This window comes from Odocoileus virginianus, chromosome 16 (assembly GCF_023699985.2).
Source record: "Odocoileus virginianus isolate 20LAN1187 ecotype Illinois chromosome 16, Ovbor_1.2, whole genome shotgun sequence".
In the NCBI taxonomy this organism is placed as follows: Eukaryota; Metazoa; Chordata; class Mammalia; order Artiodactyla; family Cervidae; genus Odocoileus; species Odocoileus virginianus.
This window is the reverse complement of record NC_069689.1, coordinates 29,036,827-29,060,133: the sequence shown is the minus strand read 5'-3', so window position 1 is coordinate 29,060,133 and position 23,307 is coordinate 29,036,827.

Sequence of the window (23,307 nt, the reverse complement as noted above, 5' to 3'; positions counted from 1 at the left end):
CCAATAAAACCCCAGGCAACTCAACCAATAAGATGCTGCCACAATCCTGAACTCTTGTTCTCCTCCAGTGAGCTTTAACTCAAAACAGCCCCTCCCATTTTCCTTTCCTATTTAAAAAAGGATGCTTTTTCTTTGTTCTCTGGACTTGCCTATGAATTGCCATGTCCCTAATTTCAATTTCTCTGTTATTCCCAAATAAAGTAGATTTTGATAGTTAAACCACTTACTTTTATGTTTTAAAAGTTGACCTTATTTTAATATCTTCATTAGTTAGTCACATCATCTCTTATTTCTGAGTATGTTCCTACTGAATGAGTTTTATTATGACTATGGGTCATATTTTCCTGATTTTTTGATTGCCATAAATTGTAAATTTTACACTTTTGGTTTATGGATTTTGAAGCATCCATTTAATTAGGATTTGATTTTGATATGCAGTTAAGGTACATATAATAAGTTGAATGTTTTTGAGGCTTGTCTTTAAACTCTGTCTTGGCATGTCCAGAGCAGCCTTAGGCCAGGATTAACTTAGTCCCACAACTAAGGTGATACCCATTCTGAGTATTCTGATCAAGACCTCTTATATTGCAAGAGCTTTCCACTCATGCTATGAGAACACAAACAATTATATTTACATTCCTGTGTGAATCCTGTGTTCTATTACTGTCTATCCTGTACTCTACTACTTTAAAAACTTGGATAGTTCTCTCTCACATGTACCTGGATCAATACTCAGCCAAAGATCTGTAGATCTGCAGAACTCTCTTCTGCAGAACTCCCTTTTCTCTGGTTCTCCATCCTACAAACTCTAGCTTCCTTTCTGCTTCCTTCCTTCCAAATACTGCTCATTGTCTCTTCAACCCAGTGAAATAATCAGACTTACTTGCATGCCACCTTCCTATGCTGCAGACTAGACACTGTCTAGGGCTTCCTTGGTGGTTCAGTGGGAAAGAATCCACCTGCCAATGCAGCAGACACAAGTTTGATCCTTGGTCCAGGAAGATCCCACATACCGTGGAGCAACTAAGCCCATGCACCACCAACTACTGAACCTGAGTAGTTCTCCAGAGCCCAAAAGTTGCAACTACTGAGCCCATGTGCTACAGCTACAGAAACCAGCATGTCCTTACCACAACAAGAGAGGCCACCACATTGAGAAGCTGGAGCACCGCAACTAGAGAGGAGCCCCCGTCACCACAATTAGAGAAAAGCCCATGAAGCAACAAAGACCCAGCACAGCCAAAAATAAAGTAAAAATTATTTAAATATATATATATATATATATATATATATATATACAATCTGGTTACTAGTAAACTGGTGCAATTCTAGGGCTCAACTTGCTTGCTTCCTTTCTTTCATGGATCACAGTCCTATGATTCCTACTGTCCAACATCTGAAATTATCTGCTTCTTTTTACTGCTTTTTATTTCTTTTCTAGGTATTTACTTGGCAGGATAGATCTGAACCCTGTTACTCCATCTTGGTCAGAAGTAGAGACCTATCACAGCTTTTATTGACCTTTTGGTTCTCTTAGCAGTCAGGCAGTGGTTCAACATTCTCCAAAGTAACATCCTCCAGAATGGAGAAAGCTAAGTTCCAGCTCAGCCAATAGAACTAGCAGGGCTACATTCTCCTAAGAGTAGGAAGAAGGTGTTGGGCAAAACACAGACAGTTCCTGGATGTCCCAGACAACATCTCTACCTCTAATTTCCTACTGTTCTAAAAAGTTCATTCCCTGACTTTGATTTTGCTGTTGTTGTTCAGTCGCTAAGTCATGTCCGATTCTTTGCAGCTCCATGGACTGCAGCCAGTCAGGCTCCTCTGTCCTCCACTCTCTCCTGGAGTTTGCTCAAATTCATGTCCAAGTTCATGCCTTTGATTTAACGCCATTTAAAAGAGCTGTTCTGATACCAAGTTTGCTTCAACTACAAGTCCACTTCTCCAAATATCTTAAAGCAAGGGCTCTGTGGGGGTTCAAGTTTCTATCCTCTTATATCTGAAAATGTCTTTGTCATCACTCTTGACTGACAGTTTGAATTATCAGATTTCTATGTTCAAAGTTTCCCCTCCCCCCTCAGTGCTTTGAAATTTTTTTTTTTTTTGGACTTTTTTCTAGAACTATTGTTATGGATGAGAAATCTAACAACAATATTTTCTCATTCCTTATAGTGTTCTGTGTTTTCTTTATGGAAGTTTAATGATTTATTTTACTTTTCACAAGTTTCATCATGAGTTTTTACATGACTTTTTAAAAATTAATGTTGTTTAGCATTAGATAAGCTTTTAAAATACGAAGACATGGGTCTTTAAAAAATTTTTTCCTCCCACATTGATAGTTACTTTCTGTTCAGATAATGCCCATTCTCTCTAGTCTTTCTTCCTGAAAATATGTGTCCTAAGTGTCTTTTAAATTTTCTTTTATATTTTATTTCTTTTAATAGCTTGGTTCTGGAAGTTTTCCTCAGTTCCATCTTCCTGTTCATTAATTTGCATTTCATCTGTATTTTGTCTGCCATTTAGCCCATCTGCTGAGGTTTTGAAATTTAAAATGCAGTTTTTATTTCTAAGATTTTTTTTGGCTATTTTGCTTTACTAGGTTAATGTGTGTGTGTTTCAACACCTATTTTTGTTTCTAACCTAGATTTCTATACTCTGTCAAGCATCTGCTGGTTAGTTTCTCCCTTGGATTGTATGGAGATAATTTCATCTACTTTATAGAGTTGTGAGCATGAAATTAGATAATGTAAAAATTTTCTCAGGCAAGTGGCTAGTACATACAATCAGTCATGTTCTTTTAAACATTTTTCTCAAGTTATGTGACTATATTCCTTTCTTTGATTCTCACTAGTATTCACATTCTAATCTTTCTTTTTCAGCCATCTATTACTTTATAAAGAAAGAAATGAAAAGTACACGTCACTCATTCCTCCTCCCAATTGTTTCCCTCTTCCATTTTTAATTGCCTCTGAGAGATTCTACAACATTTCTCAAGATCAGAAAGTGTTTATTGGTATATCTATTGATTGACTAGCAGCAGCTTTTCTTATATTCTACATTTATTTAAGGGAAACCTAAACCTACTTACCATGTTAATAAACTGATTTCTCATGCCTAGCTGAAATGAATTACTTTTCTTTTTTCTCAATCATGCAATTATCTTATATTGAATGAATGCATGTAAAATGCTAGAACACTATGCCACGCACATAGTGAGTTCTCAGTAAAGTTGGCTGTTATTATTAACATCGTCATCTTTTTAAAGGGAATGATACTCAAAATTAATAATATTCTTTAAATAACTCATTCTACTAATATAACAACTTAGATTTTTTTTTTCTTCACCAGAGAACATAATGAAAAGAGTGATTTGAGGGCTCCTGTCTCCAACATTTAAAAAAGATGCAAAGAAAACTTTCTATAGACTTTTAAGGATTGTAAAATTAGAACTGTTCTCAAAGACAGTAAGATTAGCTACATCAAATCAAACCCCTTCTGATCCTGTGCCTGCTTCTAGTATTTGATAAATATAATCTTGTAATCTGCCCTGAGAAAGTACCCTGAAACACACACAAAAAATGTTTTGAGCATAAAGATATCCATAAAATACCTTTTTATGTATACATGTTTAAAAATTAGAATTATCTTATGCAGTTGTTCAAATGATATTTAAAGACTCAGAGGAAATGGAAAATGGCTGTTACAATGTCAAAAGAAAACAATGGAATAATAAACTTGTATGGAGTGTTAGCTTAAATACTGGAATAGCACATAGAAAAAAAAGACTGAAGGAAATTTACCAAAATATTGACTATGATTGGTTTAGAGTGATCGTTTCTATGTATTTTCCTATATTTAAATTCTCTACAATGACTATGAATTGCTTGAATAATCAAGGAAACAGAAAAAAATCAATGGGCTAGTGTTAGCTGCATGACTTAACTTAAAAGTTGCTCAAATCAATTGAGACAAAGTATGTGAAAGTACATTGTAAACTATAAAGTAGTAAGGTAAATTATTGTTATTATCAATAAGTGAAGGGTCATATAATTCATCTCCTGAACTCTCATTTGGAGAGCTCTCTTTTTGGTCAATTTCATCTAATTTATATTTGTCAATATAGATGGGGTTCCAAAACACTTGGAAAATCTCCCTGAAGATAATAAAAATCGTATCATCTCCTTAGTTTTGCTTTGAACTATTACAGTGATGACAATAAATGAAACTCTTTAACCTGGTTTTATTTCCTCTTCTTATACCCCAGAAGCAGCAGCACCCACCCCCCACAAGCTAAAACTATTGAGATTTAAAATACAATTTTACAACAGCTTTCTTTAAAAGGTGAGTTAGTTAAATCATGGGCAAAGAAAATACAAAAATTTACATGAAGAAACATAAGACTATTAAGCAACACATTAACTGCAAGTGATTTCCTATGTAGATTGCCTATAATTTGAATGCAATTTTCTAAATTTTTTTAATGTGAGTAGTTCCAAAAGTTCTTTGGTGTTTAATAACATGCGCTATTATTAAGATAGTTGTTAAAGTGCAGATGTTTTGTTCAGTGCCTGATCCATTAAGATACTGCCTAAGAGAATGATGTTACTTACAATTGAAAGTAACCATCTCTGGACCATTTCTGAGATGGTTGGATGGCATCACTAACTCAATGGACATTAGGTTGAGCAAGCTCTGGGAGTTGGTGATGGACAGGGAAGCCTGGCGTGCTGCAGTCCATGGAGTCGCAAAGAGTCAGACACAACTGAATGACTGAACTGATTCCTGGACCTCCTGGCTTCCTTCCTTCTCAACACCAATTGTATATCTGATACTTTGGTAGGTAATGGAGATGTAGCTGAGAACAAGCCAGACACAGACTCCTTGGGTGGCATGGAGCCTAGTCACACACATATTTGAGTGTCTGGTATGAGTCCAGTCCTATCCTGAGAATTTGAGGGTTTCCAATGGAAAACATACTCCCTATACTTGAAGAGTTTCATGAGTTCTTATCCTTCTGACTGTTATTTTCTTGACTACTACATAACAATTTATATTAACCACCGACCTGGCTTCCTTAAGACAGGAATTGAGAACAACTAGAGTCAGTCAACTTCTTTCCATCAAAGACTAGGAACCCGTCTAAACTGAGGAAAATCCTGGTGTCAGAAAATTGGCTTAAAATAAAAGATACTGATTCTGCCCTGGGCTTTAGAACAGTGATGTATTCAAACATATCATTTTTTAATAAGCTAATGAATACCATTTTGTCATATTTTCTTAGAGTTACTTCAAATATTCAGACACATATATGCTATGCTTAGTTGCTCAGTCATGTCTGACTCTTTGCGACCCCATGGACTGCAGCCCACCAGGCTCCTCTGTCCATGGGGATTCTCCAAGCAAGAATACTGGAGTAGGTTGCCATGCCCTCCTCAGGGCATCTTCCTGACCCAGGAATCACACCAGGGTCTCCTGTATTGCAAGCAGATTCTTTACCAGCTGAGCTACCAGGAAGCCTGATTCAGACACATGGACTACATAAATCTGACTAGATGATGAGCAGCATAAATGAACACGATAGCAGCTAAATCAGTAGAGGCTGTTCTTTAATTTGAACAGATTTAATGTCCTCTGAAAGGGTCTCCCATTTATTCAAAACAAGGATTTATAGTATGGAATTTCCAAAATCTCACAATGGAAAGGTAAATATTTTTATTTAATATTAATTTTAAAACATCTTGCATTCAACTTCATTCATAGTTTTATGAAACTTTAAGATAGGAATCTCTCATAAGAGGATACTTCTATGGACACTCTGATATAAATAAAACAATTCTAAAACAGGTTTACTGATGGTACAACTATTTCAGAAATCAGTTTAGAGTAGTCAGTTTAGAACAAAGCAATTGTTTATGGTTTAAGAATATGAGGGAAGTATCATGTGATATCAAATCAAGTTGTATGGAGGACAGGGGGCCTGCCTTTAGCAAAATGAGAAACTCTACTTTGCATTCCTTAAACTCCTATCTTTATGCCATGCCATTCCTCACCATCAGTCACCACCCTACCCCTTGTGTTTCCCTAAGTCTTCTCCTGTACTATAGAGAATTTTGTTAAAATAGTATTCTTGGAGAAAGTCATATCACTATGTATACCCCTGGCCCACTGCAAAATCAATCCGTGCTACTCCAACTGGCTTCTCATTGCTGCTTGACAGTCTTGATATTGATCTCCCATTTATTCCCCAGCACACTTCCCTTAGCAGGTGCTTCACATCTGTCTGCTCACACATCTCATTCACTGCTTATCCATTCCATTATCACCAGATAATAACCATCCTACTTTACAGAGAAATTTACAGATAATCGATTGTGCTTTCTCATTTTTCCGTATTCCCACCTTAAAGCAGCAAAATTTTATTGAGTATCAACCACGTGCCAGGCACTGTGCTTGGGCAATCATATGCCAAAAATGATGTAGTTGGCTGATCTTTGTATGCACCATGCCCCGTACAGTTCCCAGCACAGAGTAGGTGCTCAAAAAATGTCTAAATGAATGTACATATTGATGGAAAGATAGGTCTAAAGGCTAAGATACTATAGGATGTATTTCCTAAAGAAAATACCATTCAAGAAGAGAGGAGAAATACAGAATAGATATTATGACCCTAGGAATTCTTTCTTAGACAGAAGAGCCTGGCGTGCTGCAGTCCATGGAGCTGCAAAGAGTCGGACACAACGGTGACCGGACCACAACAACAAAGGCAGGATGATTCCTATTTCAAAGGGAAAGGCATTTCTTTATTTCCAAGTCTAAACTCTTCATACCATTCCTTTCTGCTTCCTCTGTGAACTTGATTCAACTCTCAAAGGAGGACAACTTCACAATACTTAAATACACCTCTCCCTGCCGAAACCTTCATCAGCGTCATTAACAAATGCTAAAATTCTGACACTGCTGACTACAAACATCTTATATGCATACTTAAAGAAGGGGTCTGCAATTACTACAGTATGCTCAGCTTCTTGCCACCCACATTGCTCCCTTGCATTCATTTTGTCTATTTGACTAATCTTATCTATACCAACTGAAATCTCACCTATTTTTCAAGACTCAGCTTAAGACTCATCTTTCCCATTAAGCCTTCTCTGGCCTGTTAACTGATAGCTTCCTTGAACGAGCCAGAATTGCCAGTGCCAACCCTATGACATACACCCTACCCTGCCCCCTCCCTCCACTTCTGTGCAATGCCATGGTGGCAAAAGGAGTAAAATAGTTAAAGTTATCATTTTACAAAATGAACTTTTTTTCTATAATCACTCTAACAAACAATTCATTTTAATGTTACTTCTATTCATGTCTTGCTACTCAAATGAATAAAATGATCAGCAATTTGGCTAGCTTCAATCTTTAGCTAGCAGGATATTGTTAGAAATAGTGATATTAGAACATAGCCTTAGTTCCCTTCCTCTACTATGGGAGGAAACTAATGCCTTAATATTATATGTGTTATTAAAGTCTCAATTTCTTCAATGAAACATCAAGGGAATTGCAAACTACCTCTGAAACACTGGTTTCTGAGATAATTCTAAAGTGGATTACTTAGACTATAAATGGGGATTTCTGGTTTGCTTGTAAATAGTTCTGTTTTTCATCTTGTATGTTTTTCAGCTGGTACTGGTTATCACTGTACTTTATCAAATAGAATCCTCATTTCAACAGAGAAAGAAGAGATTCTTAGATAAATAATTTGTAAAATTCGGGTACATAAAAAAATCATGGATGGTTCTTAGAACTTGCTAAAATGAAAGGCTGCATCTAAGTATGATATAAGTGTAGCATCTTAGCCATATAAGATCATTATCATAAAGTAATCATCATGATTAAAAAAACTCTAATTGAATCATTATTCTTTCTAAAAGATCGGAATTCTAAGAATACTTCTCAGAAGCTCTCAAACTTAATATGGAGCAGGAAATATTGCAATGAGTCCTCAAGAGTGAGAAATAAAAAACAGTTTTACTGTTCTTTCATTATACTTTTTAATCATTTCATTATTCATAACTATACAGTACTTATGTGTGGTGAAGAATGTATTCATAGGAGAATGTATCTGTCAGTATATTGATATATAAAAAAGAATAAAAGTAAAAACAAAATAAGTAGACTCAGTATGTTCTCATACTTCATATTTGAGACTTTTTATATATTTTCCTTTTTTGAAACAAACATAAGAAAACAATAACTATTTTAAAATGTGTATTTATGCCATAACTAGGTGAAAGCTACTCTTAAGTCGATTAGTAAAGCCAGATCTGTGATTTCTTATTTTGACTCTCTGGACAAAACCAACAGCAAAATAATGCCAAAATAGGCAAATCATTTTGTAGCTGGACCTACAAGGACACTAATGATATTTTAATATTCAATCAGAATAATTACATACATAAAATTTATAGAAATCTATCGCTGAACTTTGTGGTGATTAAGATTTTAGTGGAATCAGTGATTTCAAAATTACGTGCAGAGTTCAAAGGCAAAATGGATACCAAAGAGGAGAAAGGAAAGAAATTGTAAACAACTCAACAACAAGATGTTTAAGGATCTATTGAGCTTGATTCTTCACCCATCAGTTTAAGAAATGAAATGACTAATCTTACATACTTCTGGTTCCTATTTATAGATGCTTTAGACACTCATTCTATTCTTTCACACTTGTTCTCATCACGACATTCTGAGCCACATCTTGAACTTAGTAAGCTGTTACATCAGGGAGCATAGAGTAAGCTATGCTGCAATAACAAAACTTAGTTGTTTAAAACTAGACAAGTGCGTTTAGTCTCTTGTTGCATGAGTTGGTTTCAGACTCTGCTATATGTTTTCCTCATTTAGAGACCCTGGCTGAGGGAAGGGCTCTACCTACATACTTTCACAATCACTGCAGAAAAAGTAAAAGGGCAAATAGCACAAGCTATTGAAGCTTCTCCCTGTAAGTGATATTTGTCACTTCTAATCACATTTGTTGGCAAAAGCAAACCACATGGCCATACTAACTTCAAAGAGGGTCATGGGTAATCCTCTCACGTGCTCAGAAGGAGAAAAACCAAAAATATTTAGCACATTCAGTAGTTCTACAGCTACCTATGAAAGACTGGAGATGCCAACTCTTCTAAATCATTCTCTGTTCAAGCCAGATTGGAGGGTGGAATCCTTTCTCAGCTGTAGAACTAGAAGGGATATCAATGGATGACAACTTTCTTTGGAGACTAAATGTGAGAGAATATTACATGGAGCATTAGAATAGGCTGTTTTACTCTTCATTCATTTGTCTATGGATTTGTAGTCTTCTTTTGCCCCCAAGGAGGTTATCATTTGGTGGAAAAAGGAAACAATTATAGGTCTAGTGTCCATGAAACAAATGGAGATTGAGGCATTCTATCATATCATTCAAGCCAATGGTGACAGGCCACATAATAATGTAATGGGGCAGATGAAATTAACTTAAAGATCAGTGTTGAGTGGAGTGAGTTGAGAAAATTTCCTTAGAGAATGTCTAACATTAGATGGACATGGGATATTAGGTTTAGACTTATAGAAGGAAGGGAAGAGGCTGTTTTTAGTAAGAAACAAAGCAACAAAGCAAAGAGGCCAGACAAGGGGATGAGGAAAGAAGTAGAGATGAGATTTGCTCAGCTGGAATGTACGGTGGGATGAGGGGTTTGGGATTGGTTTTCTATGGACTTGAACATCAAGCTAAAATGTTTATATTTGACCTGATGGGTAGCATCAGGTGGCTTAAACAAAAAATAAAAGTGCTTTAAGTTGTTGGAATTTTTAGGATATACCTAAAGAAGAAATTCCTAAGAGGTTACGTTTTGTCACAAAAACATCTTGAGGAAGCAGACAAAATACAGAGCTCCTCTTAGACCTTTAAGGCATTTCTATGTGGTTGGGGAGATAGACTGTGACTTTGAGGTAAAAGCAGTCTTTGGTTCAATTTTTCAAATATAAATTTGGTTATTGATGGAAATTCTTTCCCTAGGTAAAACAATAAATAATATTCTAATTCAACTATCCAAAAAGTTTTGGTGATTCTACCTGAAGACAAGAAGTTGATTTAACTTAGAATGATTGAACACATACATTTATAATAAAATATAAATATGCTATTTAATAAAAGAACATATTGTGTTCTCAAATCATGAATAAATAAAAAATATCATGTTCTACTAGTTAAAACATGAACCAGGGTTTCAGTACATAGGATTGCAAAGAGTCGGGACACAACTGAAATGACTTAACACGCAAGCACAGGACTTCATAGAAAAAGCATGATCTTTAGAAGGAGACAGATCTGTGCTCCAATTCAAGCTCTACAACTTAGTAGAGAAACAAAGAAGGTTCAACTGTTGTATGTTGCAGCCTCAATGGTGAAGATGACTATATCTGCCTCAGAGAATTGTTATGAAGATTAAATAATAAAACACATATAACATCCTTAGCATATAATAGGCAGGATAGCAATAATGGCAATGATTGCATATAAACAGTTACTAAATACTGAATTGAATTAAATTTAAGGAAAGCTTGTTTTTACATTCGTAAGGATTATAAAACTAATTAATCAATGCACTAACTACTAACTAAAATCAACCTCATAGTTTTATTTGTATTCTAGAAATTAAAAAAAGAAGAAATAAAGAAGAAAATAAATGTTAATTCAGAGAATGCAGTGTTATATTTCTTAAGTGTTCATTATCCTTGGTTCGTCTTACTCCACTTAGTAGAAGCTCTCTCTTCCTACCCTAAGGGTAAAAACTATCAACAATAACTACTTCCCCAAACTGTCTGTGGTACACAATGCACTCTATTTAAGAAGAAGCAGCAAACATAATAAGTAGCACTCAAGAAATTAGTTGAAAAATTAGTACTTTAACTCAAAGCATTTCATTTACAGATTTTGTAGTTGCCAGGAGTTTTATGGTACCTGGGCTTTCAGTGGAAAAGTTATGGTCATCAGTGTGGCCATCTTCAAACTGTATCCAAAGGGCCATATTTAGTCAATCTAAAGTCCCTGAGGATTTAATGATTTTGTTAAGTTGTGTTCCTAGTTTTTTCATTATAGCTGTTCCATACTTTGAGTATAGATGTGAGAATATGCAAGTGAAAATGAAATAAAATAGAAATTCATATTTAACAAACTTAAGGCAGTAATCACAAAATTTTAATTTAAAATGTCTTGCTAAATTTCAATTTAATTTGAAAACATCCTCTATATGTGATAATGGGGCCACTGACTTAATGGAGTATTGAGATCTGATACTTCCTCTAACTGGATAGATTAGCAGTGTGGAGTTAATGTTGTTAGTTGAAGCAATTATGAAGAAATGAGCAATGGTAATCATTCTCTTGAAGTATTTATGTTGGTGGTTTCTCAGGAGTTGGTCCAGAATTTCTACTTTACTGGAAAATCATATAGCCAATAACCACTTTTGCATTATTGATCACATACCTTAAAATGGAATGTATGTTCATGTCTGTGTAAAAAAAGAAAATGCTTAAGGTGATAAAGTAAATTCTTTGTGATTTTATTGTACTAGGTAAGTATTTCAGCATTGATGTGTGAAGGGGCTTTGGGGCAAATATATTTAATAAGTGAGTGATGAAAAAAGACCTCTGTAATTAGACATGAGTGCTGCTATGTCATACAAACAAACAAAAAAATCTATACCTCCTCCCTCCCAAAAAAAAGTCAAGAGAAGAGGAAAGGGAAAAAAAACACCACAACTTCAATGACAGATTTTAGAAATGTTCCGCTGTTTTATATTTTTTAGTTGGAACTACAGTTTCCTTTTTCTTCTTTCTACTTTTATACACACAGCCCAGAAGATGGACATTTGGCAAGCCATAATAGACTGCTCCTTTCCCAGGTATCTCCTGCTTGCTTCCTTTATCTGTGAATAGGAAATGGCTTAAAGGCACCTGTGTGATGAAGGTCCCAGGGGCAGCTGCCTGACTAGTGAATGCCTGATTATGTGTTAACATGCTTTGTCAGATATTGGCAGAATCTGTTCTCTTCTTTTGCCTTTTCAGCCAGGGTGCCATTGACAGCCTGGCTGCCCATTTACAGAAATGTTGTCCATCAAACTGTGAGGAAGGACAATGGTGTTTTTCTGTGGCCAGTGACTGTGGGAAACTTTTCTTTGGCTATTCAGGCAATTTTTGTAGCTTGCTCTGAAGAGGAGAGACTGATGAGTGCAAAAAGTACAATTAAGCAAAGCCAGACTTCCATTGAAGGCTCTAGTGTAGTCTGCTGTTCTCATTTTTTTTTCTTTTTTTTTTTTTTTAATTTAGAGGAGGAAAAAACCCTATGGGTTTTCACGTTGCTGTGTGGCATTCAGCAGGGGGCTATTACAATCCTAAATTTTTTTCTAGACCACCTAATTCTAAGTTAAAATTAAATGTAATGAGAGCCACTTGGAGTTCTGAATATTTTAAAGCATAATTCCCACAGAAGGGATTCGACCTAAACTGCAGTGCGCATCAGTTGGCTAATTATAGCTGCATTTTATATTACAGCAGGTGTCAGATGCAGTCATCTCAATAAAGTCCACATAATACTCTGGAAATAACAAAGACTTTTCTTTGAATGTGGGTACTAATTTCTGCTAGGTGTCATATGAGCCTTGATACTTCTTATTGGCATTAACAAGAGCACTGCTGCACTCAGAAATGCTTTTTGCTTGGGATGAATTGATACTGTAAAGCACTTACCAGTCAGACTTGGCAGATGTCAGTAGTTAATACTAATGTTGCAGAGGTCGGAATATAATGCAGAGAGTCTTATGTAAATACTCTTAGATGATGGACTGGTTTTGAGAAGACGCCAGAGCACTGCACCAACTCACTTAATGAAAGTTAAATAGATAGCAGTGGGGTATCTGCATTTACTTGGGCTCCTGCTTTATTGCAAGTCCTCCAGAAGTGAAGGGCAGATGGTAAGGCAGTAAACTAGGTGAACAAAATACACTGGACTTGGGTAAGGACTTGTTATGTTCACGGGACTTTCCCTGAATTTGTGTGGGTGATTTAAATTACTAACGTGATGGAGAGAGCAAAAGCATGCCTGAGGATACAGACTCCTGCACATATCCACAGATAAAAAGTAAATTTAATTTAGAAACTATGTCCACAGTTGACATATAATTGGACAGTAATATAGGCAGAAGGGATGTCACTTTAAAATCATGACAATTGTCCTGCACTGTTCCATACTTCTAGGAGATTTACAGTTTATCCAGACTTTTGTTGTCCCATGGGATCATAGCAAATCAGACCGAAATGGAGGACCTATTAAAATCTTATTACAAAATACCAAGTAAGATATGACAAATGTGAACTCTTTATATGCATTCCACTCTGGAATCAACACTGTTTACTTTAAATCTAATTCAGAGCTAACAAAGCAAAGACAGTGTCCTTAATTATAATCCCCTAAATCAGCTCTGGGTTCTCATTTCAGCAGGTTACAGTTTATGTATATCTCATAGCAGACCCTACAGTGCGCTGTCAGCAATTAGGCAGGACTTCAAGGAATTTAACTGTTCATTCAGCATTGATTCAATCAACACCTGAGCACTGGTGTGGGCAAAGCTCTGGTAAGCCCAGCAGTGGCATCTACAACGGGAAAGAGGACACAAAGTCTGTCCCCAGAGTGCTGACCATCTATTCACAAAAACAAGGTCCCTCAAGGCTCTTCTGAAAATTTCTGCTAATTTTTGTTTAGATTGGATATGTCCATGAATTTTGATACAGTCCAGGACAAAACTGTTAAATAATGTCACCCAGAAATCACTACAAGGAGCACAAGTAATCTGCTCATTACAGTTGCTTTCTTATAGTACTCAATGCAGCCCCTAATTTGTTTTACATAAATATAGTGTTTATTATAGAAAATTTAGGAAAGGCTTAAAAGATACACAAAGAAAAGGATCCATAATTCTACTACCTAGATTTAGATAAGATTATTAATATTTTGGTGTGTATCATGTATCTTCTCCATTCTTCTCTTACATACAAATACAGTGTATATGTACATTTTAAAAAATGGGATTGTACTATTTTGTAAATATCTTTTAAAGCAAACCTTATGATATATTTAGAATATATTTTTATACTATTATATATTCTTCCACAAGATAATTTTTACTGATTACATAATATTCTAGTTCATGAATATGCCACACTTTATTTTTAAATTTACTATTATTATAGATTTAGCTTATTTCTAATTTTTTGCTAGCATAAACCAACATTGTAACATATACTCTTGTGGCTAGATTTTTTTTTTCTAAGTCCATGACAATTTGCTTATTCCTGGTAGTGGGAATGCTGGCTCAAGTGCAGTTTTAATTAAAGATACAGATTTTAAGACACTTGTCATAAAAAAGAAAAATATATTTCATATGAAATTCTTTATTGCTTTCCATCCAGGTATGAGATTTTAATTGTTGAGAGAATTTAAAGTAAAAATCAAGCCTTTAGATTAAATACTAAATTGTGAATAAAAGATATTCTGCCTAACTAGGAAATTGATCAGCAATTATCCAATTAGTAAATAGTCATCATAAGATAGCTTCTGTAAGCCATGAGATTCTCAGTTATATAGGATCTATAAACTGACCTATAAACACACAGTGCCTGGCAGCAATTTTGAGTATCCAAGGTACTGGAGACATTATTTAAACCTTTATGTGGAAAGAGTTCTGGTACACGCTGGGCTGGCCCAAAAGTTTGTTTTGCAGAACATGTTATCGAAGCACCAGAACTAACTTTTGGGTCAACGCAATATTTAAACATTATATATACAGAGAGAGAGAGAGAGAGAGAGAGAGAGAGATCTGGTGAACATTGTAATATTACATATGTACACATTAATTAATACTGTGACTACAATATCATGAATTTAATAAAGAGTGAAAAGGCCATTAGTCTGGGATTGCCTCCAATTTAAGTGCTCCAATTTCAATCAGCTTTCACTGTGGCTTAGAATCTTTTGGTACATCAATCTTTACCATGATTCCCATAACAATTATTCCAAATCCTTTTTCTCCCTTAGGCTAATCCAAGAAGACTCAGAAGAACAAGAGAAAATTAAAGGCACTAATTTCAGTTTTGCATTGATAGAAAAATAATGCATATTTTACTTTTTAATAGAAAATTAGGTATAGTAGGTGATCTTGGGCTCTGTTTTCCAAGTCAGGTACTGTAATTTTAATCACTGAAACTAAAGAAGTGAGAGACGTTAGATGATCACATTAATCCTTCATCTAACCCTCACTGAGAGTTGAGATATCCTGCTTTGGAATATTTTCAGTTAAATATCTATGTTCTACCTTAGTGGTGCATTTCATAATTTAATGAGTTAAGTCCCTTAAGTTATTTCACAAAGTAGACACAAACTGAGATAGTTGCCCAGCACTTAACATTGCTACAGCAGTCTGTCTGGGCTGCCTGTCTACATGCTTTTGAGGAATCAGTTCTCTTTCACCCCTAGACATTAGTGGATTTTAATACTTGGTTTACTTGATTTTTATTCATGGAGAGAATAACTGTGGACATACCCTGAGACATACTTCTTGAAGAGCAACATCAGAAGCTAACACTGTAAAGGAATATAAACTTTACTAAAATAAACCAGCAATCCAAATAAACAAGCAAAAGAAAATAACAAAGCCCAGAGGGGGAGACCAGTACCTGCAATACCTAATCCTCCTTCCTTTCATGATGATTGATTCAGGGATGGGCAAAATACCTAAACAGCTGCAGAAAGCCACCCCTAGCATTTTTTATAATGGGAGATACTGGATAAGATTTCTCTCCACTCTAAGACCTGAGGATGTAAGCTTAAAACTGCTGGCAGTCATGCCCCCTACCCTACACAGAAACTATCTGAAATAGGAGAGAATGAACCCAACACGGAAGTGAAAAAGAGAACAAGAGACAAAGAGCAAGGGATGAGACCAAGAGAGAAAATAGATGCGAGAACAGCTGGGCAGACAGATTGACCCATCTGATTCTAGGTATCCTGAAGCCAGTTTCAGGGCCTCTTTCTTGTGGTATGGCTATATAAGCACTTACATCTCCCCTTTTCCTTTTACATGAACTATTGAGAATTGGGGTTCTATTATTTTTGTAACAGAGCAGGATTCTATGGGGCCTTCCCAGGACAGAACCCTCCCACCCCAAAGTCCTCCACCTGCCCCCTTTCTGTAGAAAAACTTTAGCCAAAGAATTAATTCAATCAGTGAAGTAAGAAAACACGTAAGTAAAGAAAAGCAGTCAAATGTGACAAAATAATAATAGCTTAGCCATTAAACAAAGTCAAGGACCTTTAGATCCTCCTCAAGGGCTACAGAGGATATTTTGAGCTATTCTGAAGATACTGAAAGTCCCACCAGGTGGAAGAAGTTAACTACATGATAATCAGATTGTGGCTACAACATAAGATGCTGGATCTCACACAAATCTAAGAACTGTACTCAAAGAAACAGGAACAAATCATCCCTAGAACTAATGATTAACTGTACTTAAAAAAATCAAGGTGACACCACTGGTTGACCAATTTCAAGATGATTGTCAGAGCTGACTGTGCTGTCTCCATGTAGCCCCCTCCATCCACCAGTACATCCCTAAAACTCCCCTTTAAAAGGAGAGTGGGAGTTGGCTCCCTGACAGTGGGGAGTTGGCTTTTGGACATGAGTCCGCCTTCTCCCGAGGTTCCTGGTCTCCTGAATAAAGCATTACCATAATTCCTTTCCTTTCCTACCAACACTTGTCTCTCATATATTAGCTTTTAGAGCAGTAAGCAGCCAAACCTGAGTTTGGTAACACTTTCATACAGGGTCCTGGCTAATATACATTTTAAGTTCGTGGCTTACTTGTGTGCCCTCAGTAAAATTTCTAGAGTCTACAGTAAAAAATTAGCAGTGGATTCCCTTCCCCAGAGCTCTTAGTAGAGAACCAAAGAGAAATATTGACAGAAATTTTACACTTGACAATACACAAGATCTTCCAACTTTTGATTTAGTCACCATATAGTTCTCATTTCAATTTTAGTCCTTATATTAGTTAATCCTGTTATTCATTCTATAATCATTTACTGATGTTTCTCTATGTGCTCAAGGTAGTGGTCAAGAAGCTACCATAAAGAAACTTCCAACTTGGCAATAATCATGATAGCAAATACATAACTGGGCATAGTTCTAAGTGCTTGACACATTTAACCCATACCACAACCCTATGAAACAGGAGTTATTATCACATTTATTAGGAGTTATTATCCATTTATGGATAAGGAGGCTGAACTATAGAGGTTATGATTAGCTTGTACACTGTCTCATAGCTACTAAGTGATAGAGCTGGTGTTTGAACCTGAGTTGTGTGGCCTGATCCCAAGCTCCTAAACTCTACTCTGCCATCTTTTCTAGTAGTAAAGACTAAAACTATCACCATAAGCCTTTACATAAGAAAGAAAGGTATAGTCATCCAGGCACTTACATAAGAGAACTTACATAAGTTCTCTATGTAACAAGTTTCAGATGTAGCAGATGATAATTGTACCTTATAAAATGAATCTCTAAGTTGTTAAAGTAGTTACATATGCAGAAACACTCATAACATGGAGGTAAACAGCTTTATTTACATGTTTAGCAATTAAGGTTTCTCCCCATATGAACACAACCTCCTCTAGTGCTAACATTTAACCACTCCTCTTCTGACTCCAAAAAAGATACGTTTATTTCAAATATGTAGAAAATCTTATAAGTCAGCCCTAATTTCCCCACCAATATATATACTCAGTGATAATACTTATTATGTAGTTCATGGTATAATCTTATCATTTTTATTTCTCCTAAGTAGGACAGTAATACCAGCACATGCTGTTTCTCTAAGTATGGTTTTAGTATGTATCATGAAATTTCTACTGCAACTTGGCTTTAAAGGGATGCTTTTCAGTATTGGGTTTTTTTTTTTTATAATTTGCATTGAGATTGGTTGATGTAACACCCAGCTGCATTACCATAATTCCTAGAAATTAAGAGTGTGCACTAATTGTACATTTCACAGCTATTATACCTCATTTAATTCAGAGCATGTTGCCCATAAGCAGGGCAAAGAGGCCATTCTTTGAGAGGCACCAAATTTATTTTCTTTAAGATATAATTCTATCTCCTGTTAGAAATGTTACTTTTAAAAAAACCTGAAGGCATTTAATTTTTAAGATTTAATCATGAAAATGTGAATATTATAGAACCTTAATAAACCTAATTAGTGTCAACAAATGTCTTTTTACATGTTAAGTGGAAATGGTTGCATTAATGCTCTGGAAAGCAAACCAGTATCTGGAAGTGCGAAGAATGGAAATTTAATCTAATAGTCAAGTGGCCTGGGTTCAAATCCTGCCTCTACTATATGCTGACTGCTTTCAACTTCTCTGTACCTCAGTATCTAGAGAGTAGGAAGCATTGCTATTAGTTATTATTATCATTTTTGATCCTAGATCTACTTTAGATGATTTAACACATGTAAGGTACCAAGAAGATTATTTTAACAAAAAATTTTTAGTGCCTACTATGTTCAGGACACTTGAAGTTCTAAGGATTCAGCAGTGAACAGAAGAGGTTTTCTTGTTGAAGTCCTTGACCAAATAATAATGCAAAAGGCGAATAAGATTGGGGGTGGAGAAGTCAGTGTTAAATTGGATGGTGAAAGAAAGCCTTGCTAAAAAGATGATTCTTGAGCAATCATCTGAAGGAGGAGAGGGAGTACATGATGCAAATATCTGGGGAAAGGGTTTTCTTTCTAGGCAGAGAGAACAGATAGTACAAAGGCCCTGAGGGAAGTTGCAATTATGGATAATGTAAAACAACTTTGATGGGTAGAAAGTCTGAAATGTATATGAGCTATGCATCATGCTTATACAAAAACAATGCAGCTAGTTAAGAAGTTGAGAATTCAGTTTAAAAATCTGAAGATTTCTGAGATTAATTTCTGGAATGATAGCATGAGATGCTCTGTTGACTTGTTCCCCAGTGAAATGGTCAATACTGTTTATAATCACAAACAACAAAGAAACAAGCCAGAATAGACCATTCAAAACCTCTGGAAATGATCCTAATGGCAAATGGCAAATGGGAAAAAAAAAAAATCTATTTAAGAAAATCTAGGTTAGGGGCTTCCCTAGAGGCTCAGTAGTAAATAGTCCGTCTGCAAACGCAGGATCAATCCCTGATCCAGGGATGGATCCAAGATCCCACATGCCATGGAGCAACTAAGCTTATGTGCCACAACTATTGAGCCTGTGCTCTAGAACCTGGAAGCCATAATGACTGAGTCCATGTGCCACAACTATTGAAGCCCAACTACAAGAGAAACCACTGCAACGAGAAGCCTGTGCACATCAACCAGAGAGTAGTCCCCACTCGCTACAACTAGAGAAAGGCCCAGACAGCAACAAAGACTCAGCACAGCCAAAAATAATAATAAATTATTAATAAATTAATTTTTTAAAAAAAGAAAATCTAAGTTAAAAAAAAATTAGGGGAGAGGGGAGGAGAGGGTGAGATATATGGAAAGAGTACCATGGAAACTTACATTACCATATGTAAAATAAATCGCCAATGGGAATTTGCTGTGTAGCTCAGGAAACTCAAACAGGGGCTCTGGTATCAACCGAGAGGGGTGGGATGGGGAGGGAGATGGGAGGGAGGTTCAAAAGGGAAGGGATAAATGTATTACCTGTGGCTGATTCATGTTGAGGTTTGACAAAAAACAACAAAATTCTGTAAAGCAATTATACTTCAATAAAAAAAATTAATTAATTAAAAACAAAAGAAACACAAGTCTGTGGTATTTGAACCAGACACACCCTTCCTTTCCCTTCCCCAATCAGTGATGCAGAGACTCCACTCCAGCCCGGAAGACAAGGCTTCCTCTCTTCCCAGGTCCTCAGACTAGCAGGACTTCAGCATTTTCACTCTGCCCTTATCTGCCTATTGCTGAAGTTAAGTCCTGAGTCAGTGCAGGCAAGAGGTAAGGGATCCCTTCTGCCCAACCCTCATTTGTGAAGCAGAAGCTCTACCTTGGGCCCGGCATGCTGGAAATACTAGGGCCCTGATAACCCTTCCCCCAGTGCCCCAGAAGAAGCAAGTTAAGAAGACCTCATTGTCTCTATGCCCAACTCCAGTGCCCCGACTCAGAGACTTTGCCTAGGGGGAGAGGCAGGCCATGAACCAGATAGCTCCTAACCTCTTCTCAAAGGAACAGACTTCATTTGCAACAGAAAACGAAAAAGTTAAGCCTAAAGGTACTCTTAGGAATAGCAGACTGGGAGTGAAAGGCTGAGAAAGATTGAGGGTAGGAGGAGAAGGGGGTAACAGAGGATGAGTTGGTTGGATGGCATCACCGACTCAATGGACATGAGGTTGAGCAAACTCTGGGAGACAGTGAAGGACAGGGAAGCTGGCCTGCTGCAGTTCATGGGCTCGCAAAGAGACAGACACGACTGAGCAACTGAACAGCAGCAGCAATAAAAGGCAACTGGTAGGAGATCTGATTTATAAATCTAATGAAGATACAGCCAAGACTGAGGCTGGCCAGTTTTCAGGAGAGAAAAGAGAATAAAACAGCTGTACGGAGCCCTCCTGGAGTCGAAACAAGTATCAGACACTGACATCGGAAACTACTCCTTCAAAGGAGACAAAACTCATTTTTGCTTCCTTGGAGGCTCAGTGGTAAAGAATCTACCTGCCAATGTAGGAGACATAGATTCAATCGCTGGGTCAGGAAAATCCCCTGGAGAAGGAAATGGTAACCTACTCCAGTATTCTTGCCTGGAGAAGTCCATGGACAGAGGAGCCTGGTGGGTTACAGTCCATGGGGTTGCAAAGAGTCAGACATGACTGAGCAACTAACACATTGTAGAGGAACTAGTTCCCCAGGGCATCACTGAAAATAATCATCAGTCGGCGACAAGTAGTTTAACAGCTGCATGTACTCAGAGAAAGAGCGACTCTGAGTGTCCCCCAAGTTGTACCTCCTTGAGGGGCAACATCAGCAGCTTAACACTGTGGGATAAAATCGTTGTTGTTTAGGCGCTAAGCCATGTCTGACTCTTTTGTGAACCCATGGACTGTAGCCCACCAGGCTCCTTTGTGCATGGGATTTCCCCAGGCAAGAATACTGGAATGGGTTGCCATTTCCTTCACCAGGGGATTTTCCCAACCCAGGGATCAAACCTGAGTCTCCTGCATTGGCAGGCAGATTCTTTACCACTGAGTCACCAGGGAAGCCTAGGATAAAAACAGACTTCATTAAAATAATCCAGCCTATCAATAAATAAGCAAAAAAGCAAGTAACAAGCACTGGGTGGTGGGAGTGGGGACCTACAGTACCCAGAGTTGCTGCAATATATTATCTAAAATCTATAGTTTCCAACAAAAAATTATGAGGCATACAGAGATTCGGGAATATATGACTCAGAAAAAAAGGGGGGGGGCACCATAAGCTATAAAAAGCAACTAGATGTAAGATTTAATAATAAAAAAAAACTTCAAAGTAGCCATAACATATATGTTGACAGAACTAAAGGAAAGAATGACTAAAGGAGTAAAGGAAGGTATGATGCCAATGCATATCAAATGTGAAATAGCAAGAAAGAGAAATTATAAAGACAAGAAGCAAATGGAAATTCTGAGGTTGAAAACTGTAACAACTAAAATAAAACATTCACTAAAGGTGCTCAGAAGATTAAAATCGGCAGAAGAAAGAATTAGTGACCTTGAGGATAGACTGACAGAGATTATGGAAGCTGAAAAACAGACAGAAAAAAAGAATAAAGAAAAATAACAGAACCTCCAAGACATGGGACACCATTAGTGTAATGGAAGTATCAGAATGAGAGGAGAGAAGAAAAAAATTCAAAACATAATGACTGAAAACTTCCCATATTTATTGAGAAACAATAATCTACACATCCAGAAAGCTCAACAAACTCCAAGGATTATAGGATAAATTCAAAGAGACCCACAGATACAGCCCAGTAAAAATGCTTAAAGTCAAAGACAAGGAGAAAATCTTGAAAGCAGCAAGATAAAAGAGATGAGTCAGATATAAGAGAACTTCAATAACATTATTAGCTAATTTCTCAGCAGAAACAAAGGAGACCAGAAGACAGTGGGATAAAACAGGTAAAGTACTAAAATGTTAAAAATAAAGATCAACCAGAAAGTCTATATCTAGCAATGCTATCTCTCAAAAATGAAGGTAAAATAAAGACTTCCTCAAATAAACTAAAAGTGTATATTTTTCTCAAATATCCAGGTGTAATGGAGCCACCTTTGCCCAAGAACCACCTTGATATAACACAATTTATTGCCATCTTTTCCTTTCCAGTTCTGCTCCCACTACTCCTTCCCAGAATTATCTCCCAAGTACCTGCAGATAATTTCTTGTCTTATCAGGGGGGCACTGAATCTAAGACAAAGGCATTCCCCAGAACTGAGGATACTCAGTTCAAATTCTCCTCCTTCAAACCAACATGAGTTTGCACATGGCAGGGGAGATTATTAGAAAGGCAAGACTGGAGCCCAGTGGGTATGACTCTCCTGTTTTCTCACTTGGATCACATTGCCAGATGGTCAGTTGGCACCAAGAATGCACTAGTTTAACAGACTGATCTTGAAGAGCTCTCCAGCTACATTTCCAGTTGGAAATGTATTATGGTACCTGCTCGCCTTTGTTTTACTGTGTGGACATATAGCTAGGACTCCTTACAGTACTAATGAGGAAAGATCTCTAGTGCTTAAATCCTCAGTCTGTGACTCACTAGATAACTCTGGACCTGCCTCAGTTTCCACATCTAGAAAGAGAGGATAATAATTCCACCCTCATTAAGTTGCTGTAAAAACAAAATGAACATCATATAAATTAAAGTACTTTATAGATTGTAAAAGACTTAAGAAAACATTGGAGCTGCCACAGTATATTCGTTAAGGGTATTAGGAGTAAAGCTACCTGAGTCCAACTTACTAGATGTATAACTTTGGGTAAATTGCTCTTTGTGCCTCAAATTCCTCATCCTTTAACAGGAACAATGACAATACCTACTCCAGAGGGTTCTTGAGAAGATAAAATGAGGTGATGTGCATAAAGAATTAAAACAGCACCTGAATCACAGCAGTTAACACATGTTAAGTATTAATAGTACTACTACTAGATATTTGTACAATGAAACAAGTTATTAAG